This window comes from Triticum urartu, chromosome 1A, assembly GCF_056163025.1.
Source record: "Triticum urartu cultivar PI428250 chromosome 1A, HENAU_Tu73, whole genome shotgun sequence".
Classification (NCBI taxonomy): domain Eukaryota; kingdom Viridiplantae; phylum Streptophyta; class Magnoliopsida; order Poales; family Poaceae; genus Triticum; species Triticum urartu.
Window position 1 is genome coordinate 428,041,405 of NC_141873.1, and position 8,769 is coordinate 428,050,173.

General features: G+C 36.8%; 1 long non-coding RNA gene across 1 annotated transcript; it reads left to right on the forward strand.

The window, feature by feature from the left end:
- The first annotated feature begins 900 nt into the window (after nt 1–900).
- Nucleotides 901–2,188, forward strand: LOC147991542 (uncharacterized). The gene is made up of 3 exons (XR_015613941.1): nt 901–1,103; nt 1,232–1,469; nt 1,618–2,188. It is a non-coding gene; the product is annotated as an uncharacterized LOC147991542 (long non-coding RNA).
- Nucleotides 2,189–8,769: the final 6,581 nt, after the last annotated feature.

Below are 8,769 nucleotides of genomic sequence, written 5' to 3' on the forward strand. Positions count from 1 at the left end.
TTTACCCAAAACTTGAAAACTTCACAACACAAAACTTAAAGTAGAAAACTCGTGAGCTCCGTTAGCGAAAGAAAACAAAAGACCACTTCAAGGTACTGTAATGAACTCGTTCTTTATTTATATAGGTGTTATACCTACTGTATTCCAACTTATCTATGGTTCATAAACTATTTTACTAGCCATAGATTCATCAAAATAAGCAAACAACACACGAAAAACAGAATCTGTCAAAAACAGAACAGTCTGTAGTAATCTGTAGCTAGCGCAAGATCTGGAACCCCAAAAATTCTAAAATAAATTGCTGGACATGAGGAATTTATCTATTAATCATCTTCAAAAATAATTAACTAAATATCACTCTCCAAATAAAAATGACAGCAGTTCTCGTGAGCACTAAAGTTTCTGTTTTTTACAGCAAGTTCAATAAGACTTTCCCCAAGTCTTTCCAACGGTTCTACTTGGCACAAACACTAATTAAACACAAAAAGCACAACCAACACAGAGGCTATATAATTTATCTATCTATACCTATACTAATTTGTGACTCCTTAGAAATTCTCATAATAATTAGAATTTACGAGCCGTTAATCTGGTGGGACCAAATTATTACGGTGTAGATCGACTCAGAAAATCCTGCATTAAAAAAAACTCTATTATATAATTCTCAAAAAAAACTATTAAAAGGCCCACAAACCTTTTTGTTTGTAACTAGAAAAAATCCTAACATACGCAGCCCTCCATATTCCTTTATTCTCCCTCTCCCCGTGGAAACACACGTTCCTTTATCTCTCAGTTCTCTCACGTTCCATTATTTATCCGTTTTCTCTCTTCCCCTATGCTCCTCTCTCTCTGTTCTCTCTCTCTCCCCCGTATGTTTCTCTCCACCAACGCTTCCTCTCTCCAATCTCTCTCTTTCTTGATGAAAAGGAAACCATCATCTCTCTCCAACCTGAAGAAAACGAGTTTCGCGACATGGATCCAATTGATCAACACCTTACTACCTAAAATTTGAGTTCCTCATCTAGATCGGCCACACTACATTGATATCCCGTAGTATATTCTGCAGCTATTTCTTGCTCCGACACAAATATCGATGATCTCAGGTAACGATTATCTCCTCTTCAAAGTCAAATCATACGCTACTTTGATCTAGAACATCTGACACATAGATGGCTACTTATGGGTTTTCCATACATGGATGCATTGATGTGATCCTCCTGTTGGTTCTAAGCCGTTGAATCATACCAAGATTTGTTGGAGGCCTCCGATCCAATCTCCCCATCAACGTCTAACATGTCTACTACTCTCCGGGATGTCTATGGTTGATGAAGAAGGATTCCAAATTCTGACCGATGTCCTGGTGGCACAGCCCGACATAGCCGATGCAACAGGCAGAGTTCTTTCCAGCGATTACGCACCTATGGAAGCTAATTCGACTACTTTTTGAACTGACCGGATGCCGAAAGCAGGTAAGTACATGGCAAGTAGCTGATTGATTCACGTACAATGCATGCATGTACACATATCGTTATTTGTTTTCGGCCATAGATAGATTCTGGCATTATGTATTTTGGGGTGTGTTATTGCCGGTTGATTAATTTGTTTTTCACAAGCTAGCTATATACTTGGAGATCGATTCAGCAACATCGCAACAGGGAGCAAATGGAGCCAGTCTTTACATATCTCTTTGACCAGAAAGTACGTCGCAACTCGACGGATCATCTCAGTTAAAGAAGAGCTCAATCCGGACCAACACGTGAATCATTTTATAAGCATTCAACGGATCCGTATTTGCATTTGGGGAGATCCAAGGGTACATGCTCCAACACTTTAAGCAAACAGCACAAGTGCTCTGTACTGCTCCTCTCCAATTGTACCCAAATGTGTACTTCTTTCTCCCTGTTTGCATAAGTTTTTCTTATTCTGACTTCTTATGGTTCTTAAATTGTACCAAGTTGTGGTTGTGGTAGTTGTTTGTTCGCTAGAAGGTTGGAATAGGCCTTTCTGTCATCAATAATATGAATTGATTATTATCAATCTTAATGACAAAAAGAGTATTCCCCTTTTGGTGACATGGAAGAAAACTGAGAGTGTAATGTGTGAGATGAGAGAGGCAATGATATGGCTCTTTATCATGTCATGCATGTCGCAACCATGTGGTAAAAAAATTAAGTTCAGCTATTTTATTCTTTTCCTGATTTATACTTGAATCCATCACAACTTTACCATTGGATTCGGATTAGCGAAGCATCTTCTATCCAATTATTTTCTAGAGATTTTCTGTACCGTTTGAATCATGTTGTGAGAGTATGCATACAGTTTATATTGCTTACAGTAACAGGAAAACCAAGATTTGATTCAATTTTCATACTCCTTACTTTTGATTTGCGCCTTGAATAATCTTCAAAATTCATGTTCCTTTGATCTGTTATATAAAAGTTTTACTCTCTTCAGTTTCTGCAATTTAGGTAAAAAACAATGTCGTGCGACTATATCTATAAATAAAAGAGTCCGGTAGATTCAAAAAAGAAAAAGAGTTCCATACGATCCCTGTGAAGACGTGAGGTATCCCAACCCTGCATCGTTCCTTCGTAAAGCCCTTAGGTTCTCCGATTCGTGGTGTGGGTCTAGCCGCCGCTTTTCTCCTCTTTCCACCGCAGCGCCCGTTAGGCTCTTCATCAAAGCAGGATTGTTTACCCTACATCACACATCAGGATGCGTCCATCCATCGAGGAAGTAAGATTTACTTTAGCCTCCCTGCTCCATGCCATGGATTCACCATTGCTGAACCGATGGATTCTCCATCAAAGCAAAATTGTTTAGTTGAGCAGTAACCGTATAGATGTGTCAACCCCAATGGAGACAGTTTAGTGCAGCCGCCTAGCTGACTTGAGCATATATTGTTGCCCTTGGTGATTACTACCCGACGAGGATCGGGCTAGGCCTACTACTGCTTGCCGGCTACACAACTTGCACAGGTATACAATAATAGTTGATGGCCGATGCTTCAGTCAGGAGCAATACGCACATGTACTCATCTTCAGTGAATGTGTAGGGCAGCCAAGTGACTGTTTGCTATGTTGATTCTATATATTCACCCTCATCTTCTCTCCTTTTGTTTATTTCATTCTTCCGTAAAGTCTAATAGGTATGTGTCGTGCATACATTGATCCTTTGTATAGAAGTAAATCTGAAAAAAGGATCTTTGGCTAAATACTGCATTGGATTTACTGTTATGCTCTGTTCAGTCAATTGAGATTTGGATAATTTAATTTACAAAAATGCTAAAGTCAGAATTTAGTTTATTATGTCAACCCTCTTTTAGGTTAAACAGTATTTATTTTCAGCAGCTTAGCACTGACTTCATCTATATAAATAAACTAATTCGTACAAGAGTTGTACTTTTTTTTTTTACATATGTGTATTGTCGACGATTGTGCCAAATAACTATGGCGCGCATTTTCGATTCATTGATTTGATTTTCTCATGCTGCATTGAGATATTTGTAGACTTCAAACCACTCTAAGAATGATCACATTGCTCGACAACCCAGACCATTTTTTTTCAATTAGCATCTACTGACTATTGCTCTATTTGGTTCTCTTCATTTTACCATTTACTCGCTTTGACATCACTTATGCAGATGAATTAGACCAGTCTGCGCAGCTTATCCAATAACTTTAGATGCAAGAATATGGCGAATTGTTAATTTTTTTTAGAAAAGGAGGATGTACCCCCGGCCTCTGCATCTGGGAGATGCATGCAGCCGTATAATTGTTACTGATTTACTAAAAGGTAAGGAAATATTAAAGCAATGATTACACTGTTTACACATTTACTGTTGCAATATCATCCCCATGTCGACATGCCTAAGCATACTTAGAAGCGACATGATAGTACTAAATTTGTATACAACACTGAACGTTTATTTGAGCAGTAGCCGTTAGAGTTTAATATGTGCTCTTACCTTTTCAGTTTCTTGGAACAATGATGTGATATGCTTCCACTGGATTTTATCCGATGCAAACATATAGATACACACACTCATTAGTTACGAGCAGATCCTTCCGCCTTGAGATTGATTTCTATTTACAATGGATGCATATATTACCTCCTTAATAAGTTGTTCAAATAAACCGGATGGTACTCTAACTTATAGAATATAATAACTTTCCATATGTTAGTTGAATTTAACATATCCCTAGCTTTGTTATGGTACCATTGGACTATCATGACTGGTAAGGGAATCAACTCACGTGGTTCTCAGGTGCCGGGCTAATATATAAACAGGTACATGGCAATGTCTATGTGCTGGACAGAGAAATCAACTCCCTGCCGAAGCTATGCTATCTGATGCTAAGGCTAGCATGTTGGCAAACACTTGCTAGGAGTTTGGTCAGATTATTATCCATTTTGTTATTTTCTTGCTAATTTGTAGGAGCCGACATTTATCATGTTTTTTGTTCTCATTTAAATAAAATTTTACTATTTGATTATAAAACTGCAACTATGTTTATCCACATACTACAAATTGAAAATTGTTCCTTTGGCTTCTATTCTGTTCCATGGTTTGGTGTACTGAAACATTAATGCATCAATAGTTTTTTGTCAATTGATCTGACCATAGGTATTTTAGTTTGTGTTATATACTAATTCATTGTGGGTTCTTATCTGTGGTGTACTATTTTGTTAGAAGATGGTTTGTAATTTTGTTGCATTGTTAATGGCACACACTTATTCCATTTTCTTTTTAGAGATTGCCCTTTCAAATTTTGTTTGGACAGATGATTGATTTTTATAAGTACCATTTGAGAATATTTTACTTAATGATAAGAAACAGTCAAACTGTTTGAGTTCGATGTATATTGCGAGTATAATTACCTAACATACTTCCAAATATAATTTAAGTGTTTAAAAAATGTTCCATGGTCTATGAACATCTTGATGCTATGGGTGCATAGTTGTCTTATGAGTTTCGTTGTATAAGCCAATGTACTTCTCCTAGATAACAAATTTCACACATTTTCTTATATGTTAAGCAATTTGTTCAATTATTTCATTACTAATATTTAATAGGTGAATTTTAGAATTTTATATATTTCATTATGAAAATCTATGTGTACCGGATAACCTATTAATTTCTTCATGTGTTCTCAAAATGACTAGCCCGTGCATCTTGCATGGGTCGACGACTAGTTTATTACTAAATAGGAGCAAAAAGCAAGGAATAAAAATAAAATTGGGTTGCCTCCCAACAAGCGCTATCGTTTAACGCCCCTAGCTAGGCAGAATAAGCAAGAATAGATATAGGTATTGCCATCTTTGGTAGGCAATCCATAGGTGGCTCTCATAATAGATTCATAAGGTAATTTAATCTTTTTTCTAGGAAAGTGTTCCATGCCTTTCCTTAATGGAAATTGGAATCTAATATTTCCTTCCTTCATATCAATAATTGCACCAATCGTTCTAAGAAAAGGTCTACCAAGAATAATAGGACATGAAGGATTGCAATCTATGTCAAGAACAATAAAATCTACGGGCACATAATTCCTATTTGCAACAATAAGAAAATCATTAATTCTTCCCATAGGTTTTTAATAGTGGAATCCGCAAGGTGCAAGTTTAGAGAGCAATTATCAAAATCACGAAAACCTAACAAATCACACAAAGTCTTTGGAATCGTGGAAACAGTACTAGCACCCAAAACACATAAAGCATAGCATTAATGATCTTTAATTTTAATTTTAATAGTTGGTTCCCACTCATCATAAAGTTTTCTAGGGATAGAAACTTCTAATTCAAGTTTTTTTTCATAAGATTGCATCAAGGCATCAACGATATGTTTAGTAAACGCTTTATTTTGACTATAAGCATGAGGAGAATTTAGCACGGATTGCAACAAGGAAATACAATCAATCAAAGAGCAATTTTCATAGTTAAATTCCTTAAAATCCATAATAGTGGGTTTAGCAACATCTAGGGTTTTAATTTCTTCAATCCAACTTTTATCAATTTTAACATCAAGATCAACAAATTCCGAATTCTTAGAATGCCTTCTAGGTAAAGGTGGATCATATTTAGTCCTATTATTATCAAGATTCATATTTCAAAACAAAGATTTAATAGGGGACACATCAATAACTTTTAGATCTTCATCATTATTTTCATAGGAACTAGAAGAACACGCTTTTATAAAGGCATCTTTCTTAGCACGCATCCTAGCGGTTCTTTCTTTGCACTCATCAATGGAAATTCTCATGGCTTTGAGAGACTCATTGATATCATGCTTAGGTGGAATAGATCTAAGTTTCAAAGAATCAACATCAAGAGCAATTCTATCAACGTTCCTAGCCAAATCATCAATCTTAAGCAATTTTTCTTCAATCATAGCATTAAAATTCTTTTGCGAAGTAATAAATTCTTTAATATTAGAATCAAAATCAGAGGGCATCTTATTATAATTTCCATAAGAATTTTTGTTAGGAAATACCATACTTATTAGAGGGATTAGTAGGATAAGGCCTAGGATTAAAATTTCCTCTATACGCATTGTTACCAAAATTGTTCCTACCAACAAAATTCACATCCATAGATTCATTATTATTCTCAATCAAAGTAGACAAGGGCATATCATTAGGATCAGAAAAAACACTCTTATTAGCAAATAATTTCATAAGTTCATCCATCTTTCCAATCAAAACATTAATTTCTTCTATCGCATGCACCTTTTTATTAGTAGATCTTTCAGTGTGCCATTGAGAATAATTAACCATGATATTATCTAGGAGTTTAGGAGCTTCTCTCAAAGTGATTTTCATAAAAGTGCCTCCCGTGGCCGAATCTAAAAGATTTCTAGAAGCAAAATTCAATCCGGCATAAATTTTTTGAACAATCATCCACAAATTTAAACCATGAGTAGGGCAATTACGTATCATTAATTTCATTCTCTCCCAAGCTTGTGCAACATGTTCATGATCAAGTTGCTTAAAATTCATAATATCGTTTCTAAGAGAGATGATATTAGCGGGAGGAAAATACTTAGAGATAAAAGCATCTTTGCACTTGTTCCATGATCAAAATACTATTTTTAGGCAAAGACGAAAACCAAGCTTTAGCACGATCTCTAAGCGAAAAAGGAAATAGCTTCAATTTAACAATATGATTATCCACATCTTTCTTCTTTTGCATGTCACACAAATCAACGAAGCTATTTAGATGGGTAGCGGCATCTTCACTAGGAAGGCCAGAGAACGGATCTTTCTTAACAAGATTCAGCAAAGCAGCATTAATTTCACAAGATTCAGCATCGGTAAGAGGAGCAAACGGAGTGCTAATAAAATCATTGTTGTTGGTATTGGTGAAGTCACACAATTTAGTATTATCTTGAGCCATCATGACAAGCAAGCAAACTAACACACAAGCAAACAAAAAGCAAACGGGAAAAAGAGGCAAATAGAGAAAGAGAGGGAGGATGGAGAGAGAGAGGGCGAATAAAATGGCAAGGGTGAAGTGGGGGAGAGGAAAACGAGAGGCAAATGGAAAATAATGTAATGCGGGAGATAAGGGTATGTGATGGGTACTTGGTATGTTGACTTTTGCGTAGACCTCCCCGGCAACGGCGCCAGAAATCCTTCTTGCTACCTCTTTTAGCACTGCGTTGGTTTTCCCCGAAGAGGAAGGGATGATGCAGCAAAGTAGCGTAAGTATTTCCCTTAGTTTTTGAGAACCAAGGTATCAATCTAGTAGGAGGCTACGTGCAAGTCCCTCGTACCTGCACAAAACAAATAAATCCTCACAACCAATGCAAATAGGGGTTGTCAATCCCTATAAGGCCACTTACGAGAGTGAGATCTGATAGATATGATATTTTTGGTATTTTTATGATAGAGATGCAAAGTAAAGTAAAGGCAAATTAAATAGCAAAGTAAACAACTAAGTAGTAGGAGATTGATATGATAAAGATAGACCCGGGGTCCATAGGTTTCACTAGTGGCTTCTCTCGAGAGCATAAGTATTCTACGGTGGGTGAACAAATAACTGTTGAGCAATTGACAGAATTGAGCATAATTATGAGAATATCTAGGCATGATCATGTATATAGGCATCACGTCCGAGACAAGTAGACCGACTCCTGCCTGCATCTACTACTATTACTCCACTCATCGACCGCTATCCAGCATGCATCTAGAGTATTAAGTTAAAAACAGAGTAACGCCTTAAGAAAGATGACATGATGTAGAGGGATAGACTCATGCAATATGAAGAAAACCCCATCTTGTTATCCTCGATGGCAACAATACAATACATGCCTTGCTGCCCTTACTGTCACCGGGAAAGGACACCGCAAGATTGAACCCAAAGCTAAGCACTTCTCCCATTGCAAGAAAGATCAATCTAGTAGGCCAAACCAAACTGATAATTTGAAGAGACTTGCAAAGATAACCAATCATACATAAAAGAATTCAGAGAAGATTCAAATATTGTTCATAGATAGACTTGATCATAAACCCACAATTCATCGGTCTCAACAAACACACCGCAAAAAGAAGATTACATCGAATAGATCTCCACAAGAGAGGGGGAGAACATTGTATTGAGATCCAAAAAGAGAGAAGAAGCCATCTAGCTACTAACTATGGACCCGTAGGTCTAAGATAAACTACTCACACTTCATCGGAAGGGCTATGGTGTTGATGAAGAAGCCCTCCGTGATCGATGCCCCCTCCGACGGAGCTCCGGAACAGGCCCCAAGGTGGGATCTCGTGGATA